Genomic DNA, 21,208 nt, shown 5'->3' with positions numbered 1-21,208 from the left:
TGATCCACCACTCTTTCGGTGAAAAAGTACTTTCTGGAGTCTCCTTGAAACTTCCCTCCTCTGATCTTCAGCAGATGCCCTCTGGTGGTCGAGGGACCCATAAGACAGAAGATATCATCTTCCGACTCAATGCGACCCGTGATGTACTTAAACGTTTCATTCATGTCTCCCCTTTCTCTTCGTTCTTCAAGTGAGTACAGTCGCAACTTCTTTAGTCTTTCTTCATACGTTAGATCCTTTAGCCCCGAGACCATCCTGGTGGTCATTCGCTGAACCGACTCGATCCTCAGCATGTCTTTACGGTAGTGTGGTCTCCAGAATTGAACACAGTACTCCAAGTGAGGCCTCACCATGGATCTGTACAATGGCATAATGACTTCAGGTCTCCTGCTGACAAAACCTCTTCGGATACAACCCATCATTTGTCTTGCCCTGGAGGAAGCCTTCTCAACTTGATTGGCAGCCCTCATGTCATCACTAATAATCACTCCTAGATCACGTTCTTCCTCGGTCCTAACCAAGGTCTCTCCATTTAGTGCATAAGTTCTGCGCGGGTTTCTCTTACCCAGGTGCATTACCTTGCATTTTTTAGCATTGAAGCCCAACTGCCAAGTCGTTGACCATCTTTCCAGCAGCAGTAAGTCCTGTGTCATATTGTCAGGTAATAAGCTGTTGCCTACAATGTTGCAAATTTTGGCGTCATCAGCGAACAGTGATACCTTTCCCCTAAGCCCTTGCGTCATATCTCCTATGAATAAGTTGAATAAAATCGGGCCCAAGACTGAGCCCTGCGGCACTCCACTGAGCACGTCCAACGCTTCTGATGGGGTACCGTTCACCACCACCCTCTGTACTCTACCGCTCAGCCAGTCCCCAACCCATTTAGTTAGTGTCTCCCAAGCCCATTGATTTCAGCTTGTTCAATAACCTTCGGTGTGGGACGCTATCAAATGCTTTACTGAAGTCCAAATACACCACGTCCAGTGCCTCCCCGGCATCCAGTTGTCTAGTAACCCAGTCAAAAAAGCTAATAAGATTGGATTGGCAGGATCTACCCTGGGTGAACCCGTGTTGGTGGGGATCACGTAGATTTTCCTCATCTAGGATTGTGTCAAGATTCCGTTTGATCAGTGTTTCCATGACTTTACACACTATAGACGTGAGACTCACTGGCCTGTAGTTTGCTGTCTCCGTTTTGCTGCCCCTCTTGTGGAGTGGGATCACTTGAATAGTATATGCAGTGATAAACAGTGGTGTTACAGTAAAATAATTGGGTTAGTATCACAGGAAATTCCAAATCTAATATAACATATTCAGAGAGAATTTATGTAAATATAGACAAATATTCTAAGTTTTTCCAAAATGAACATTTACAGCCCCTTTTACTAAGCCTTGCAGCTGAATACCGCATGGCAAATGCTCAAACACTGGCCCGTGATGTCAGGCTTAGTAAAAGAAGGTTTAGTAACATATTTGTGAAATAAAAAAAGTAAATCTTCTAAAAATATAGAGTTTTTAGACATTGTTGTAACCTCAAAAGAAGGGAATGCCATATATAAGCAGTTTGGTAAGGTAAATAATCTATTAATACTGTCCAAGATTTAGCAAGCAGTACAGATGGAAAACTAAGTAAAAACAGATTCCGGGTTTCCAGAGCATCCCACAGAGCATCCCAGAGACTTGTGGGTTATTTCCACTACCAACAGGTGGAGAAGCACAGTCACTTACCTGTAACAGGTGTTATCCAAAGACAGCAGGCAGATATTCTCACTTGTGAGGGTGACGTCATCCATGGAATTCAGCATGGACCGTCTAAAGTGAACTGTCACTTTAAGAATTTAAAAACTGCCTGTACCGTGCATGTGCGGGTGCCTTCCCGTCCACTGCTAGCTCTTGCGGGACCATCACTTTAACAAAGCTAAGAAATCCATGAGGAGATTGTTTTTCTTGGTCACAGGGGTCTTGGCTTATTCAGGTTAAATGACAGGAACAGCTGAATAGAAGTTTTGTGAGGCTTGGTTCTATCCAAGTAGCAAGTTAGAGCATGTTTGCAGTCCAATATGTGAAGCACTTCCTCACCATGGTGAGCATGTGGCTTTGGAAAAAAAATACCAGATGATGGACTGGTTGAGAAGAAACTCTGAAACGACTTTGGGAGGAATTTCAGATGAGTTTGAAGAACTACTATATCAGGATAAAATGTAATATAATCTGCTATAAGCGCCCAGAATTCACTGACTTTTCCAAGTTTATGCTATGTTTGATATACTGGCCATCAGCAAGTATCTGGTCAGTTGCAGAGTTAAATGGTGTGTTGTTGTGAGAGCAATGAGGAAGACCAATTTCCAAGAGAGGTACTTGGAAATTGGCATGAACAGTGGTTCAAATGGAGGCTTCATGAGTGTGGAAACGCCACATTAAGTCCCAATCCGCTGGAGGAGGTTTCAGAGGAGGCTTGGTATTTGTAGGCCTTTCATGAATCAAGAAATCTGAGGATGTACTGCTAACGGTTTGTCCAATGGTCTGTGAAAAATACTTATAGCACAGAGATGAACTCTCGCTGAATTAGTTTTAAGTCCAGAATTATAGAGATGTAGGAGATAATGGGAAGGTTACTGGATCCAGAGATTTGACACTACACCACCACAATGAAAAGCAAGTCCACTTGAAGCGGTAGCAGCGCCTTGTGGAAGGTTTCCTAGATGCTTCAATGATAATTGATACTATTTTGCTGTCTACTGGTTGGGAGAGAGATACCACATTTTGAGAGAGAAAGAATGTAGATTGGGATGCAGTAGAGAGCCCTCATTCTGTGTCAGCAGTGTTAGAAAGATTTGCAGAGTAAATTGTTTCTCGTTTGCTCAGTTGCAGGAGACGAGGAAACCAAGGTTGATATAGCCACCAAGATGCTATAAGTATCATGGTGGCTGGTTCCTGGCAAAGCTTGAGTAGCGTTTTCCTGATTAGAGGACCTGGAAGAAATGCATAGAGGAACTTGCCTTGCTAGGTGGGATTTGGGATAATTAACTGCAGATACTTGGAGTTTGAGAAGTTAAATTGTTGTATTCATAGTTTGCTGAGCCTGTTGAGGCTTAGAGGCTTTGATCAACCATTCATCCAGGTAAGGAAAAACATGGAAACTGTATGAGCAAAGTATCGCTGTCACTACCAACAAGTGATTGGTGAACACTCTGGATGCTGATGCCAGCCCAAATGGGAACACCTTGTACAGGAAGTGGCGTGATTCCAGACGAAAGCGAAGATATTTTCTGTTAGCAGGGAGAATAGAAATATGTGTGTACGCTTCTTTGAGATCTAGAGAGCAGAACCAGTCATTCTTTTCCAAAAAAGACTCCCAGAGAGAGCATCTGGGTTGAGCGCACGGAGCTCTAGAATCGGGCAAAGTCCTCTGGTTTTTTATGTTTAAATCTTTTTATTAAAGAACACTGCAAAATATAAAAACCTCCGTCCTTGGTACAGTTACAAGATCTATAACGACCACCCCTTTTCCCCATCCCCCTCACTCTCCCTTCCCTCCACACTTTAAAAATGAACCATTCTGTTGAGAACCACATGCATTATTCAAGTACCATAGAAGAGTAAATACCAGAGCACCCTTAATATAAATATAGTAATAACCCAACTCATAGGAAATAGCAAGCATAGATCAACCATGCCAAGGTCAAAAAGAACAGAGAAAATAGGCATCAAAGTAGCAAACACTAAGTAAACGCAGGAGAAACAAAAGACCTCAATGGTTCACCAAGGAAATTTCAGACCTAGTTAAAAAGAAAAAAGAAGCATTTATCACCCACAAACATTTAGGAAGCCAGGAGGCGAAAGAAGACTATCTAGAGAGTTCTAGAGCTGTCAAAAAATCAGTCAGAGAGGCCAAACTCCGTATGGAGGAAGAGCTAGCACGGAACATTAAGAAAGGGGATAAATCTTTTTTCAGCTATATTAGTAATAGGAAAAAAAACAAAGATGGGATTGAACGCCTGAAGCAAGCAGACGGTAACTTTGCAGAATCAGATTCTATCAAGGCAGAACTGCTAAACGACTACTTCTGCTCAGTCTTCACATGTGAAGCACCGGGAGATGGTCCACAGATTCAGACGGGAGATAACTAGAAAGACCCGTTTCAAGACTTCGAATTCACACCCAGTAGCGTCTACAACGAACTATCGAGACTCAAAGTAAACAAAGCCATGGGGCCGGACGACCTACACCCCAGGGTGCTCAGGGAGTTAAGTGAAGTCCTGGCAGAACCACTATCTGTGCTTTTCAACCTTTCCTTACGCACAGGAAAAGTCCCCTTGGACTAGAAAACCGCCAACGTAATCCCACTCCACAAAAAAGGCTGCAAAACAGAGACAGCAAACTACAGGCCAGTGAGTCTCACGTCTATAGTGTGTAAGCTCATGGAAACTCTGATCAAACAGAATCTCGACATAATCCTGGATGAAGGAAACCTACGTGATCCCCACCAACACGGGTTCACCAAGGGTAGATCCTGCCAGTCCAATCTTATTAGTATTTTTGACTGGGTTACTAGACAACTGGATGCCGGAGAGTCACTGGACGTGGTATATTTGGACTTCAGCAAAGCATTTGATAGCGTCCCACACCGAAGGTTATTGAACAAGCTGAAATCGACAGGATTGGGGGACATTCTAACTACATGGGTTGGAGACTGGCTAAGTGGTAGACTACAGAGGGTGGTGGTGAATGGTACCCCATCAGAAGCGGCGGACGTGCTCAGTGGAGTGCCACAGGGCTCGGTCTTGGGCCCGATTCTATTCAACTTATTCATAAGTGATATGACGCATGGACTTAGAGGAAAGGTATCACTGTTCGCCGACGACGCCAAAATCTGCAACATAGTAGGCAAAAGCTTGTTACCTGATAATATGACACAGGACCTACTGCTGCTGGAAAGATGGTCAACGACTTGGCAGCTGGGCTTCAATGCTAAAAAATGCAAGGTAATGCACCTGGGCAAGAGAAATCCACGCAGAACTTATGCACTAAATGGTGAGACCTTGGCTGCGACCATGGCAGAGCGTGATCTGGGGGTGATCATTAGTGACGACTTGAAAGCTGCCAATCAGGTGGAGAAGGCTTCCTCCAAGGCAAGACAAATGATGGGTTGTATCCGTAGAGGTTTTGTCAGCAGGAGACCTGAAGTCATCATGCCATTGTACAGATCCATGGTGCGGCCTCACTTGGAGTACTGTGTCCAATTCTGGAGACCACACTACCGTAAAGACATAGTGAGGATCGAGTCAATTCAGGCAATGGCCACCAGGATGGTCTTGGGACTCAAGGATCTGACATACGAAGAAAGACTAAAAGAATTGCGGCTGTACTCACTTGAGGAACGAAGAGAGAGGGGAGACATGATTGAAACGTTCAAGTACATCACGGGTCGCATCGAGTCGGAAGATGATATCTTCTGTCTCGTGGGACCCTCGACCACCAGAGGGCACCCGCTGAAAATCAGGGGAGGGAAGTTTCACAGCGACTCCAGAAAGTACTTCTTCACCGAAAGAGTGGTAGATCATTGGAACAGACTCCCACTGCAGGTGATTGAGGCATGCAACATGACGGATTTTAAGAGAAAATGGGATGCTCACGTGGTATCTTTAAGGGAGTAAATTCAGGGGGGCAGGTACTTGGAATGGGCAGACTCGATGGGCTATGGCCCTTTTCTACCACCATTTTCTATGTTTCTATGTTTATCAAAGGTCCCAATTCTGAAGAACAATGCATATAAGAAAACTACTCTCTTGAACCCCCCCCCCAACCCTATGTAGCACACTAGAAAAGGATCTCCCATGGGTAGGACAACTGAAAAGAGGAAAAAAAACTGGAGTGTTGAGTAAAACTTATTCCAAAAAATCAAATACAATAGCAAGAAGCACCCAAATGTTTTTAAGGTATATTCAAACCTTGGATAGCGAGTAACGTGTGCGAGTGTTTTTCAAGTTGAGCAAAACATTTTATTAAATTTTAACTCTATAAACGAGCATTGTCTTGCAGTACGAGCAGGTATACATTCGCCACGTCAATATACACATCGCTGAACATGGCTGAACGTAATGCAAGGCACCCGCAGTTCAAGCATGCACAACATACGCACATCTCATGCTGAGCGTGGCTGAACATAATAAAAGCATCACACCCAATTCACCTGCAGTTCAAGCACGCTGTATAAGTGCACATATCAGCCACGATTCTATTCAAAAGTAAAGTGCAGGTTATTTGTTTTACTGTATATATTTTTATTTTATTCAGTACAGTATTAAAGTTTTTGGGTTGGGGAACGAATTGTCTGAGTTTCCATTTCCTATAGGGAAATTCGCTTTGATATACGAGTGCTTTGGATTACAAGCATACTTCCAGAATGAATTATGCTCGCAAACCAAGGTTTTACTGTACAAAGAATGCAGTGTCCCTGATCTGTTTCAAAACATACCCCTGTCCTAGGGTGCAGAGAGTGTTTGTACATCCCCCAGACAGAAAGGAATCTCTTTTTACGTTTAAACGTTGAGCACAAATCTTAAGTTCCATCAGCATAAGTTCATGGAATCTATTCATTCAATGCCAATAGGAGGGGGGCTACAGGTTGGGTCCAATATTGGAGGATACATTTTTTGCCCACAATAAAACCTTTCATTACCCAAAGTTTTTGACCTTTACCCTGTACTCCCAATGCTAATCCTTGTCCTAATAAGATCCCTCCACTGAATGAAATTGAATAAACTGTTGTAATATGTGCTCCAAATATCTGGTGACCGTTTTCCACAAGACCCTAAGATTACTACATCCCCAAAAGCATGGATAAAAGTGTTAGGGGCTGCATGGCACTTCACACATACATCAGAATCATAATGATCTATATGATATAGTCTCATCTGAGATATATAAGCCCGATAAATCAGTCTATATTGGCATTCCCTCAGTTCTACCAAGCTTACCCAATAAGGGATAGAGCGTAACAACTGCAAAAGATCTTTGGAAGTTACAATATAGGCCAAGTCTACACTCCATTTCATTGCTATATCTGAGAGATCCTTTGGTGGTAAACCCTGCACCAAGTTTTTATGATAGATCGAAATGGAAGGAGGAGTGTCTGTAGGTATTTCAAGTAGACCCTGTATAGTGCCAGTCACCCTCAAAGACAATGAAGTTACCGGCAAGAAGTAACATAATGCTGAATTTGAAGATATGCAAATCTGTCTACCATAGTCAAGATAGGACCCCATAGGGCCTTCAAACTTTGCAATGTCCCCTCTTCAGTCAGTACATGTTTCAATTGAACTAAGCCTTGGAGTCTACTTGATGGACCTGACGGTTAATATGGCATTTCAGGTGGCAGTCACATCAGCATAACAAGTGTTGGAACTGCAGGAGTTATCCTGGAGCATGGGATAGTACTGCATACAGTATCTTCTTTCTTGACCGAGGTAGGCTCAAATTTCCACATCAACCAGGAAATAAAACTACCTGCTTTCTTTCGCACCCTTGGGATCCATGAAGAGGGATCTAAGTCCTGAAATTGCTGGATGTTCGCAGAGTGTTTTTTCGGTATCTGGAAGTCACAAATGAGTTCCGTCTGTCTGATCATCTCTTTGTGCTAGCAGAATCTACCCTCGGGCTACCTGGCTTCAAAAGTGACCATTTCGAGATGAATTTGTATGTTTCTTCAGCCTATATTGGGAGCGGAAAGCAACCACCTGTATCCTTAAAGGCGCATTCCATTAGGGGAGTAGCATCCTCCATGGGCAGAGGCTAGAGCAATTTCCCCTGAAGAAATTTGCAGAGCGGCCATATGGCGCACCCTCCATTCTTTCACAAAGATTTATAGGGTGAATGTAGTGGCCAAATTGGATTCTGCATTTGGGTCTTAAGTACTTTCCGCAAGCTCATCTGTCCCACCTAGATCCAGGTACTACTTTGATATGTCCCAAGTGTTCAAGAATGATATGCCTATTGCACTAGAAGGAAAGATTAGGTACTTACCTTGACAATCTTTTTTATAGTAAATAGGCACATCATTCATGAAGCTCACCTTATCAGATGTTCATTAGCCTACGTTCTATCTCAGAGATGCCTGAGTTCAAGATACCTTGTTTCTATCCAACAAGGTCCAGAATAAAGAAGACCACTGCTATTGTGAAGGGATCAAGGAGCATCATTGAGAACTCTGGGACTGTTAGTGTGGCTTGTTTGTTCCACTCGTTATACTGAATATGTTAAATAGTTAATGATTATTTTGTGTTAAATGTTTTGATATGAGCAGAAAAGTCTTGTTTCTCAGGGAGTGTTCCTGTACCCCTCCCTGTTATGTTTCTACTCTAGGGCTGAGGAACAAGAAAAGGAAGTGGGGGAAGGGACACTGGTCAGACCACTGTTTGAACAAATACGTTTATTTAAAATATATAATTTTGTACAGTGTCGGCAGCTATGAGACAAACCTGTTTTTTTCTGTTACATAGAGCATTTTGGACCCCAGTTCCTTTACAGAAGTTAGATAGCTCTAAGTCTAATAGATGCTGGCATTGTCATCTTGAAGTTGGGACATTAAATCATTTGCTATTCTATTGTTCTTTGATACTTGCTTTTTGGAAATCAATATGGGGGCAAATAAATAGTTTGTTGGATAATCTGGTGGCATACCGTTTTGTTTGGTATATCAATGAGGGCTAAGAGCCAAATATCCTCTAATAATAATTAGCTCTTACTCATTATGACAGGGGTTGCCATGCAACAGATTATGAATAATTGGAAAAATTGGGATAGGCCGAATTATAGCTTTTGGTGGAACTCTCTGTGTCACATATTTAAAATAGAAAGAATACTTGCCATGCAACAGGGGAACTTTAAGAAATTTCAGGATATTTGGGAGCCATTAACAAAATACTTTTTCCCCTTAAATATGCACATCCAAGGTGGGGGGTGGGGAGGGATGTTTTTGTTTTCTTATGTGTCCAAATAAAAGTGGAGAGGGAGAGATATTATGTGTTTTTTGTGTTTGAAGAAAGTTATTAATTAGGGGGGAGGAGGGATATGGATTCTGAATTAGATTTTAATAGATTATTAAGTGTTTACTTAAGTAAAAGTGATGATATCCCAGGACAAGCAGGCATGATATTCTCACATGTGGGTGACGTCATCTACGGAGCCCCGATGCGGACAGCATTTCAAGCAAACTTGATTGAAGATTCAAGCTTGCTGGCTGCACCACGCATGTGTGCCTCCTGCTCCACTAGAGGGCGCATCTCTTCCTCGTGGTCTCCAGTTCGATTTTTTCCGCTGTGCTAAAAAGACACGTTTTTCTTAGCGCTGCCCTAGTGCCTTCTTGCACCGTGATTTATTATTTTCTTTTGTTTTTCGTCGTAAAAGTCGCTGTGCATAACAAAAAATTTATTTTTCCTGCTCAGAGCGCTTTTCGCGCCTTTTTCTTGCGATCCGGGGGCTCCCGGATCGCCGCGACCGCGAGGCCTGATTGGCCGCGGCCACCTGGATGTCCCAGCCCATTACGGGCTTTAAAAAGTGCACCGGGTGCGAGCGTCTTCTATCTCTCACAGACCCGCATCGCTGGTGCATCCTTTGTCTGGGGGCCAACCATCCAACGGAAACTTGCCCCTGGTGTGCAACTTTTCAACAGCGGGCGCTCCGCCGCCGACGGGCCAGCATGGCAGAGCTATTTGCTACCGATCAACCCTCGGCCTCGAGATCGGCCCCGGCCTCGATCTCGGCCTCGAGTACATCGGCCCCGCCTCAGGACTCGACTTCGAAGACCTCGAGCTCTCATAAGTCCTCTGCCCCGGGTAAGTCCCCTCTTCCTTCCTCAGGTTCCACATCGTCAAAGAAGCCAACCTCGGGGCAATGGCCGCACAGAGTGGAAACTCCTTACCCACGGCCCCGGCAAAAACCCCGAAGACCTCGGGACGTGCCTCCACCCTTCGGGAATGCTCCGAAGCGAGATCGCCCCCGGTGGAGAGCACAGCGGCCTTGGACATGCCATCGATGCTGTCTGTGCCCGTATTCCAGGACCTGCTCCGAGCGATGATCACAACGGAGCTATCCGCTGCCATGGCTCACCTTCAACCGGCCTCGGCCTCGACCTCGCATGCGCCGGACCAGCCTGAGCAACGCGCCGAGACCCCTCGAGAAAAACCGCGCTGTTCTCGTCGCCTCTCCTCTTCATCTGATTCCTCCCCGAGGCATTCGAAGCATTCGAGGCATTCAAAACGAAAATCGAGACCCCTCTCTAAGAAAGCCCGGAGTTCCTTTCCGGTACGAGGGCGCACCCCCTCGACTCGATCGGGGGAGCCGCTAAGGGTCACCGAGCTGTCTCTCACCAACCCACAGCTCCTATTGACTCCCCCTCGGTCCGGAGCTCCGGCCCGAGGCCCTAGGCTTTCGCCGAGGGAGTCCGGGGAGGGATCCCTGACCAGGCACCGGTCGTTCCCCAGAACCCCGGCATCGTCCCCGAGGGGCTCCTCGAGGCGACGCAGGTCCTCAATCCCGGAGCGCTTTCACAGCACGTCTCCGATATCGGACCGAGGATCCGAGCGAGAGCCCCGCTATTCGAGGGAGGCTTCTCCTTCATTCTCAGCCAAACGGCGGTCTCGGTCACCGTCCCCGCAAGGGGCCACGGGACCCCATCGACCATCCTTCACGAGGTTCGTCCAGGACATGGGACGTGCCCTTGACTTGGACCTACAATCTGACTCAAGGTACTCCAAGGAATACCTGGCAGAGCTGGATATGCTTTCCCCGCCCCGAGAGTCCCTCCGGCTACCACTGAACCCGGTACTCGGGCAGACCCTTATCAGGAACCTCGAGACTCCTTACATGGTGATGGCGGTCCCATCCAAAATGGAGTCGAAGTACCGGACGGTACCTCACCCGGGGTTTGAGCAACCACAGCTGTCACACCAATCCCTGCTGGTGGAATCATCTTTGAAAAAAGTTCACCCCTCAAGGGTGTCCGCGGCGGTCCCCCCTGGACGCGAAGGCCGGACACTGGACAAATTCGGATGCCGGTTGTACCAGAACTCGATGATGACCGCCAGAGTCCTGAACTACACCTTCACTTTTTCCTCATACCTGAAGCACCTCATTGGGCGGCTTGCCTCCTTCTCGGAGAGCTTACCCACCCCTCGCCAGACAGAGTTCAGCCTCCTCCTCGAGGATTTTTCCAACCTCAGGCTACATTTGTTCCACGCTGCTTACGATGGCTTCGAGCTATCTTCCAGGGTCGCAGCCTTCGCGGTGGCCATGCGCCGGCTGGCATGGCTACGACTCGTCGATATGGACCCCAACTTGCATGATCGACTAGCCATCCTCCCCTGCGTCGGGAAGGAACTCTTTGACGACACCATCGAAGCTGCTACAAAACGGCTGTCTGAACACGAACGCTCATTCGCGTCTCTTGTCCGACAGAAGCCTAAACCACAGACCTCTCGCCCCTTCCGGGGATTACCTTGACGCTACCCCCAGAAGTCCACACCGGCCTTTTCCAGACCACCGCCGCGACGCCCCCAGGCTCACTCTAGGGCTCCACCAAAGTCACAGCCCACGGCGTCGGCGAAGCCATCTCTGTCCTTTTGACGGAATGAGCGGACGGGGACGAGCCCCCTCCGCACTTCCACCGAGCCCCCTCCCCATCGGGGGCCGCCTTCAAGCCTACTACCCTCACTGGAAAGCCATCACGTCGGACTCATGGGTCCTTGGCGTGATCTCATCAGGGTACTCGCTCAACTTTCAAGAGGTACCCCCCGACAGTCCACCGAGCGCGTGCCCTCCAAACCGAGCGCAGTTGCCCCTCCTCCTCTCCGAGGCAGTGGACCTCCTCCGCCTGCGGGCGGTGGAACCGGTCCCCCAAAATCAAAGGGGCCAAGGGTTTTACTCCCGTTACTTCCTGGTACCGAAGAAGACGGGAGACCTGTGCCCGATCCTAGACTTGAGACGCCTGAACAAGTTTCTAGTACGGGAAAAGTTCCGGATGCTTTCACTTCCGATTCTTTACCCCTTGATCAGCGAGGGCGATTGGCTCTGCTCCCTCGACCTGAAGGAGGCCTTCACCCATGTTCCGGTGCACCCTGCTTGCTGCAAGTTCCTGCGTTTTCAGGTGGGAGACCTTCACCTGCAATATCGGGTCCTCCCCTTCGGCCTGTCCTCGTCCCCCCGAGTCTTCACGATGTGCCTCGTAGTGGTCGCGGCTGCCTTACGCTCCCATGGTCTGCAGGTATTCCCCTACCTGGACGATTCGTTGATCAAAGACTCGACCAGGGAGGGGGCTATCTCAGCGACCCAACAGACTATCACTTCCCTTCAGTGTCTGGGGTTCGAGATAAACTTCCCAAAATCCCAGCTACGCCCCTCTCAGTCCTTACAATTCATCGGGGCCGTGCTGGACACGATCCGCCTTTGCTCCTTCCTCCCCCCTCAGGGTCGGGAGGCATTGGTAAACCTGAGCCGACAAATCTCGAGATCGAACTCGGTCTCGGCACGACAAATGATGACGCTCCTCGGCCATATGGCCTCCACAGTCCACGTTACCCCGCTTGCTCGCCTTCATCTGCGGTTACCACAGTGGACTTTGGCATCACAATGGCGACAGGATCGGGACCCGATCAACCGCCACGTGACAGTGACTCCTTCCTTGCGAAGATCGCTCCGTTGGTGGACCGACTCTTCAAATCTTTCCAAGGGTTTGCTCTTTCTCGCCCCTCCACACCACAAAGTCCTAACCACGGACTCGTCGGAGTACGCTTGGGGGGCTCATGTGGACGGTCTCCGCACTCAAGGTCTGTGGTCCGCAGAGGACCGTCGCTGCCACATCAACGTGTTGGAACTCCGGGCCATCTACCTCGCCGCGGTGGCCTTCCAACACCTGCTTCACGACCGGGTGGTTCTCGTCCGTACGGACAACCAGGTGGCGATGTACTACGTAAACAAGCAAGGAGGGACGGGGTCCTGGTCCCTCTGCCAAGAAGCTCTACGGCTCTGGGAGTGGGCGGTCTCCCAAAACATCTCCCTTCGAGCGGTTTACATCCAAGGGGAACAAAACTGCCTGGCGGACAGGCTCAGCCGCCTCCTCCAGCCACACGAGTGGTCTCTGCATTCTCAGGTGCTGCGACAGGTGTTCGACACGTGGGGGACTCCCCAGATAGATCTGTTCGCCTCCCCCGACAATCAAAAACTGCCTCTCTTCTGTTCAAGGATATACTCCCCGGACCGTCTCGAGGCCGATGCCTTCCTCCTATATTGGGAGGGAAAGTTCTTCTATGCGTTCCCACCGTTTCCTCTGATTCTGAGGACGCTGGTCCATCTAAAATCTCTGAGGGCCACTCTGATCTTGATCGCTCCTCGATGGCCCCGCCAGCCTTGGTTCTCCCTACTACTTCAACTCAGTGTCAGGGAACCTCTGCTTCTGCCTGTCTTTCCCTCTCTGCTATCTCAGAGTTGGGGTTCACTGTTACATTGTAATGCAAAAACTTGAAGATAGAAAGGTGAGGTGAATAGAATAACTTCCAACCAAACAAATCCTCACTCAGCAGGAAAAAGTATAAAAATGGAGAGACAGACCAACTTGTATCTTTCTTCTCATTTCTTTATTGAAAATTCTTCATTAAACATTCTTGCTCCAAGCAATACTGCCCGACGGGACCCGTTTCGCCTACAATGGCTTTTTCAAGGGTTCCAGCAGGGAGCACTAAAATATACAAATTACAATATTGAATAAATTTTAAAATAAACAAATTGTTATACCATAATATCCTACAAATTACTGTGTTTTAGCCTTATATCTAGATATAGAACATATTTAATTTATATAATTCATCTGTATTTAAGTAGATTATAGATATTCTATTGATGAATTCCTCTTTTATATAATTGTTGTTTTACATAATTGTACAGATATGTCTTATAAATTTATTTGTTATGACTCAATAAATACCTTCAAATTAGACATGTTATAATGTTACTAGAATAATACATAAAAATTAAATTGATACCTCTCCCATCCTAACATACTATTACCTAAATAGTGTAAAAATTTTTTTAATTAAGTTGATACCTCTCCAATCATAATTATTTAAATAATTCAATTACTAAATATTAAATAAAAAATTTTAAATATTAAATAATAAATCTGAGCAATTTAAGTATGGATAATAATATTATATATATAATTAAATATAAATATACCATAAATAATTCAATACATTAAATTTAATAATAATAAAAAATTCTAAAAAATTAATTCTAAATTTTATATAGCATATAATTTTAATTTAAAATAAAATTTATAAATTAATATTCAAAATTTTTAATAAAGAATATCTATTACCCATCAGACAACCATTATGTTTGATTATAAGAGTTGATAAAAAATATATTAACCACTAATTAACTTTAACTAATTGATTTAACAATTAATTAAAAAATCCCTTAACCAATTCAAAAAACACCTGTGTTCAATTATAAAAATTAATCAGTTAATTAACTTTAAACACTAAATACACAACATCTTTAGTTTATATTAATATCGAAATAAATTATTTAATCTTAAAATAGATTATTTAATATAAACTCTAATTTTTATGTATTATTCTAGTAACATTATAACATGTCTAATTTGAAGGTATTTATTGAGTCATAACAAATAAATTTATAAGACATATCTGTACAATTATGTAAATCAACAATTATATAAAAGAGGAATTCATCAATAGAATATCTATAATCTACTTAAATACAGATGAATTATATAAATTAAATATGTTCTATATCTAGATATAAGGCTAAAACACAGTAATTTGTAGGATATTATGGTATAACAATTTGTTTATTTTAAAATTTATTCAATATTGTAATTTGTATATTTTAGTGCTCCCTGCTGGAACCCTTGAAAAAGCCATTGTAGGCGAAACGGGTCCCGTCGGGCAGTATTGCTTGGAGCAAGAATGTTTAATGAAGAATTTTCAATAAAGAAATGAGAAGAAAGATACAAGTTGGTCTGTCTCTCCATTTTTATACTTTTTCCTGCTGAGTGAGGATTTGTTTGGTTCACTGTTACATCCCAATCTTCAATCTCTTCATCTGACTGCTTGGTTTCTTTCCCCTTGACTTCCTTCCCTGTATCTCAGTCGGTCAGGGAAGTGTTGGAGGCTTCTCGGAAGGTCTCGACCAGACTCTGCTATTCTCAGAAGTGGACTAGATTCTCGTCCTGGTGCTCCGCTCATCGCAAGGACCCGGTGTCGGTCCCTGTGTCCTTGGTTCTGGAGTATTTACTCCATTTATCTCACTCTGGCCTGAAGACCAATTCCATTCGAGTCCATCTCAGCGCCATTGCTGCCTTTCATCAGCCCTGGAAGGGAAGGCTCTTTCACTCCATCCCTTAGTTTCCCGTTTCATGAAGGGGCTCCTGAATGTTCATCCTCCCCTCAAACCGCCTCCGGTGGTTTGGGATCTCAATGTGGTTCTAGCTCAACTGATGAAACCTCCATTTGAGCCTATGGATAAGTGTCATCTTAAGTTCCTCACTTGGAAAGTGATTTTCCTACTTGCTCTCACTTCGGCTCGGAGGGTTATCGAGCTGCAGGCCTTGGTGGTGGACCCACCTTTCACAGTATTCCACCATGACAAGGAGGTCCTCCGCACTCACCCTAAGTTTCTGCCTAAGGTGGTGTCTGATTTTCATCTCAAACAGTCCATTGTTCTACCTGTGTTCTTCCCCAAGCCCCACTCTCATCCCGGAGAGGTGGCGCTTCACACTCTCGACTGCAAGCGGGCGTTGGCCTTCTACCTCCAACGCACCCAGTCCCATCGGACGGCCCCACAGTTGTTTTTGTCCTTCGACCCCAACAGGTTGGGGCGCCCAGTTTCCAAGCGCACCCTGTCCAACTGGTTAGCTGCTTGTATTTCTTTCTGCTACGCTCAGGCTGGTCTCGCGCTGTACGGTCGAGTTACGGGACATAAGGTCCGAGCGATGGCAGCTTCGATAGCTTTCCTCAGGTCCACGCCTATCGAGGATATCTGCAAGGCTGCCACGTGGTCTTCGGTTCATACTTTCACCTCACACTACTGCCTGGATACACTGTCCAGGAGCGATGGCCGGTTTGGCCAATCGGTCTTACGTAACCTATTTTCTTGAATTGCCAACCTCCCTCCATCCCTTATCAGTTAGCTTGGAGGTCACCCACATGTGAGAATATCATGCCTGCTTGTCCTGGGATAAAGCACAGTTACTTACCGTAACAGGTGTTATCCAGGGACAGCAGGCATATATTCTCACAACCCGCCCACCTCCCCGGGGTTGGCTTCTTTGCTGGATATGTGAACTGGAGACCACGAGGAGGGGATGCGCCCTCTAGTGGAGCAGGAGGCACACATGCGTGGTGCAGCCAGCAAGCTTGAATCTTCAATCAAGTTTGCTTGAAATGCTGTCCGCATCGGGGCTCCGTAGATGACGTCACCCACATGTGAGAATATATGCCTGCTGTCCCTGGATAACACCTGTTACGGTAAGTAACTGTGCTTTATATACTGTTGCACTTATTGTAAGTTTCAAAAATGAATAAAGAATTTTAAAAAAATATATATATATATATATTTAATTTTCAATTAAAATTTGCACAGGCATACATATAAATAAAACAAAACATGGCAGGCATGTAAAAGTCCTTTGTAATAGAGCAGTGTTCTTCAGCCTTTTGACACCTATGGAGTGGTGGAAATAAAATAATTTTTTTGTGGACTGGCACCGGACTGCGGACCGGCAGTTGAAGAACACTGGGCTAAGTCGTGGCCCGCCCATCTTTGCCTCAGACCCCACCCCCATAATAGTACTCATTATAACTCCATTTTTTCCATTCATTTTTCATATATACACAATATAATCTTTATTAACAACACATAATGGTTAACCACAAAATTAAATTACACAAAGCACACTGTATGCTTCCCAACATTCATTCCTACCAGAAAACAGATAACCCCATGCAAATACAGGACCAAAAGCTAAAAGTACTAATATATACAAACAAACTAAGATGCAAGACTGCATGCAGTACAACCACAGAGAAAAAGAAAGAAATGCATTTCTTCCTGAATAGTGCAAAATATAGACAGCCGATGCAAATTCTTAAAATTGACACAATTCAATCACTAAATTCAAAAATAAAATCATTCCCCCTACCTTTCTTGTATCTCTCCATGTTTTCCCGATTCACATTGGCAATTGTCACATAGCACTAGGTGGCAGGCACCTCTGTGTGCCTTTCTGCAAGTAAACTGTTTGGTTTGATTGTTATTTTATCATTTGGCACCATCTACTGGGCTACTTTTACACACCTGAGGAAGGCCCCTGTACCCAAAACACGGACCATGTTGGAGTCTAGTATATGTTTTATTACAAAGGACTTTTACATGCCTGCCACATTTTGTTTATATGTATGCCTATGCAAATTTTAATTGAAACTTATATAGTTTAAATAAACGTATTTGTTCACATAGTGTCCCTTCCCCACTTCCTTTTCTTGTTTCTATAGTTTGCCCGTGGGGTTGCTTTTTTCCTTTGTGTTGTTTTCTACACTAGGGCTGACCATCTGCTTTGTACAACTGAGAACTTGCAGGACAGCCCAGAGTGAAGGGAGGTGGAGCAGAAAAATGTAAATGAAGTTTTCTATATAGGATCTCATGTCCAGGGATTGACTAACCAAGTGTTCAAGAATGATGTGCTAATTTACTAGAAAGAAGATTAGCGAGGTAAATACCTAATCTTTCCTTCATGATGACTTTTAGACTATAATGTATTTTAAATAGAAAACTATCTTTAGATAGATTTTTCCTCAGAAAATATTATCCCAGAACAAGCAGAAACATATTCTCGCATGTGGGTGATGTCATCCATGGAGCTCCAGTACGGAAGGTCCCAAGTACATTGCCACTTTAAAAACTTTAGAACGTTTGCAACCAACCGCAGCGCGTGTGCATGAGTGCCTTCCTGCCCAATGTAGGCGCACAGCTCCTCAGTTCAATGTATTCCTCGGAGCTGAGAAATCACATCATTGAACGTTCATTCAGTTTTTTGCCTTGCCTTCACACTCGTGCATTTATTATTATTCTTTTTTCTTCTATTATTCTTTACTTCCTTTTTCCTTCATGTAAAAAAAAAAAAAGGGAAATACTTTTTTCCTTTTTTTTTCTTTGTTCGTGGCTTCGGCGGGGACTACTTTTTTTGCCTCAGCCTCTCACGTTTGATTGGCTGAGGCGGTTTTTCCTAACTTAATGTCCCGGTACTGCCGTAAGAGGAGACACAGATCTCAGTCTTTGGTCATAAATTCTGACCTTCACATTGAGTCTTCTAGTGATGCTTCTCCATCAATGACGGAAGTTTATGACTCTCTGGAGCAGCACTCTCTACGGACTCCTCTCAGAGTCATCTCTTCCAGAGACACTTTCCTTTACCCGGTATATAAGACAGCTTGAAAAGGACTGGAAGCAGACTCCAAATACACTGCTGAATATATGGAGACTATGGATTTTAAACATCCCCTTAAAGAAGTAATTAAACTTACTCTCCTTGCAATTTTGAAGGATACTGTTCATAAAAATTGGGAATCTCCTTTATCAGTACCAGTTGCTCCCAGAAAGCTGGACTCTGTATAAATTGTTCCTATCCCAGAATTTGACAAACCTCAACTGTCTTACCAATCCTTAGTGGTGGAGTCTACACTCAAAAAGTCTACCTCCTCCAATGTTTACGCCTCAGTTCCACCTGGGTGAGAAGGTTGTACTATGGACAGATTTGGTAGACATTTGTATCAAAATTCTATGTTGTCCAGTCGTGTAAATAATTATACTTTTCATTTTACATGTTATCTGAAACATTTGCTGAAGCAATTGCCCAAGTATCAGAAGTATCTTCCGTCTCACTGTATTAAGGGATTTCAACAATTGGTTTCCACCCTTCTTCAGTTACGACAGCATTTAGTTAAATCTGCTTATGACTCCTTTGAATTATCTTCTAGAGCTGGGGTGTCCAACCTTTTGGCTTCCCTGGGCCGCATTGGTCGAAAAAAATGTTTCTGGGGCCGCGCAAATGCTGCAGCAAGACAGAGGAGGGAGCCGGCATGATGGTAAACACCCAGGGGCAGCAGAGGAAAACACTGCATCGCCCTTGACCGGGGCTACCCAAAATACTTCACAGGCCCGCATGCGGCCCTTGGGACGCAGGTTGGACACCCCTGTTCTAGAGCTTCTTCATGTCTGTAGCCATGAGAAGACTGGCATGGCTTAGAATTAATGGCATGGATGTCATTCTTCAAGATCGATTGGCTAATATTCCCTGCCTGGGGGATGAACTTTTTGGAGATTCCATTGAGACTGTCACTCAAAAGCTTTGTGCTCATGAAAAGTTGTGGGATTCTTTGGTCAAACCCAAACCATCCACTTCACGACCATATAAACCTTCTACTTCATATCAGAGGCGTTATTCAGCTAAACCATCTACTGCTTCAGAACCTCAGCAGAAACAAACAGAAGCAGCAGTGTTCTCAGAAACCTCAACAGTCTGCTCCTTCTAAGTCTACTCAGTCTTTTTGACCCCTTACTTGAGAGCATAGTTTCAATCCAGTTGCTCTCAACCAATTGGAGGTCGTCTTCAACTTTATTTTCCTCTGGGTTCTCAACATCATTCGAGAAGGTTACGCCCTTCATTTTCTCACCATACCTCCAGAGTTTCCTCCAAGAGAGTCAGCTTCCAATCTCCTTCATCCCTCCCTTCTTCAGAAGGCCATCTACTTCTTTTCAATGCCATCGAGAAGGTTCCTCCAGAACCAGAGAACACGGGGTTTTACTCCCGTTATTTCCTTATAGCAAAGAAGATGGGAGGTCTTCAACTAATATTGGATCTCGGAGCTCTCAACAAATTTCTTGTCAAGGAGAAATTCAGAATGTTATCTCTAGCAACTTTGTATCCCTTTTGAATTATAACAATTGGCTATGCTCTCTGGACCTCAAGGAGGCGTACACTCATATCCCAATTCATCCAGCTGCCAGGAAATACCTCAGGTTTCGAGTAGTGCAATACCACTACCAATACAAAGTTCTACCTTTCTGCCTTGCATCCTCTCTCAGAGTCTTTACCAAATGCCTGGTAGTAGTGGCAGTGGCCTTGTGGTCTCAGGGCTTTCAAGTTTTTCCCTATCTGGACGACTGGCTCATCATGGATCTTTCATATCACAATGTGCTCTCAGCGACACAGCAAACTGTTATTTCTTCAGAATTTGGGATTTGAAATCAACTTCCCAAAATCTCAACTTCAACCATCTAAGAAGCTCCAGTTCATCGTAGCCCTTCTAGATACGAATCAACTCAGAGCATTTCTTCCTCAACAGCACTTATTCAACTCTGCCATCAAGTTGCCCAGATTCAATCTCTCTCGAGAAGGTGCATGATGGTTCTTTTAGGACACAAGGCATCCACAGTCCACGTGATTTCCTTTGTGAGACAGCACCTATGGATTTCTCAATAGACCATTCACAGTGGTCACAGGATCTTGACCTACTCTTGCAGCATATTGCAGTGACCTCGTCTCTTCAACAATCACTACAATGGTGGATGCAATATTTCCAGAGGATTGCTATTCCAAACTCCTTATCAAAAAGTCCTGACTACAGATTCTTCAACCTATGCTTGGGGGGCTTATCTGGATGGCCTACACACCCAGGGTCTTTAGACCATCAGGGATCGGCGCCATCATATAAAGCTGTTGGAACTCTGAGCGATTTACAACGCTCTCAAAGCTTTTTAACATCTTATACAAGATCAAGTTCTTCTTGTCCAGGCGGACAATCAAGTAGCAAAGTACTATGTGAACAAGCAAGGAGGAACAGGGTCTCTCCTTCTTTGTCAAGAGGCTTAAAAGATTTGGAATTGGGCAATTCCTCGCAGCATCTTTCTCAAAGCTGTTTACATTCAAGGGGAAAAGAATTCTCTGGCAGACAAGCGCAGCTGAATTCTTCAACCACACGAATGGACTCTGAACTCAGCAGCTCTCCATTCCATTTTCTCACAGTAGGGGGGGGTGTCTCCACAATCACAAGCTACCCCGCTTTTGCTCCAGGCTTACTTGCCTCATCGCCTAGAAGTGGACATTTTTCTCCTGGATTGGATGAATAAA

At 44.8% G+C, this 21,208-nt stretch overlaps 1 protein-coding gene across 3 annotated transcripts in view; it reads left to right on the top strand.

The window, feature by feature from the left end:
- NAA16 (N-alpha-acetyltransferase 16, NatA auxiliary subunit) overlaps nucleotides 1-21,208 on the top strand; it is a 310,852-nt gene that overhangs the window by 3,590 nt on the left and 286,054 nt on the right. The window lies entirely within an intron of this gene.

Source organism: Geotrypetes seraphini, chromosome 6, assembly GCF_902459505.1.
Source record: "Geotrypetes seraphini chromosome 6, aGeoSer1.1, whole genome shotgun sequence".
NCBI lineage: Eukaryota > Metazoa > Chordata > Amphibia > Gymnophiona > Dermophiidae > Geotrypetes > Geotrypetes seraphini.
This window is presented reverse-complemented; position numbering and strand designations above follow the sequence as displayed.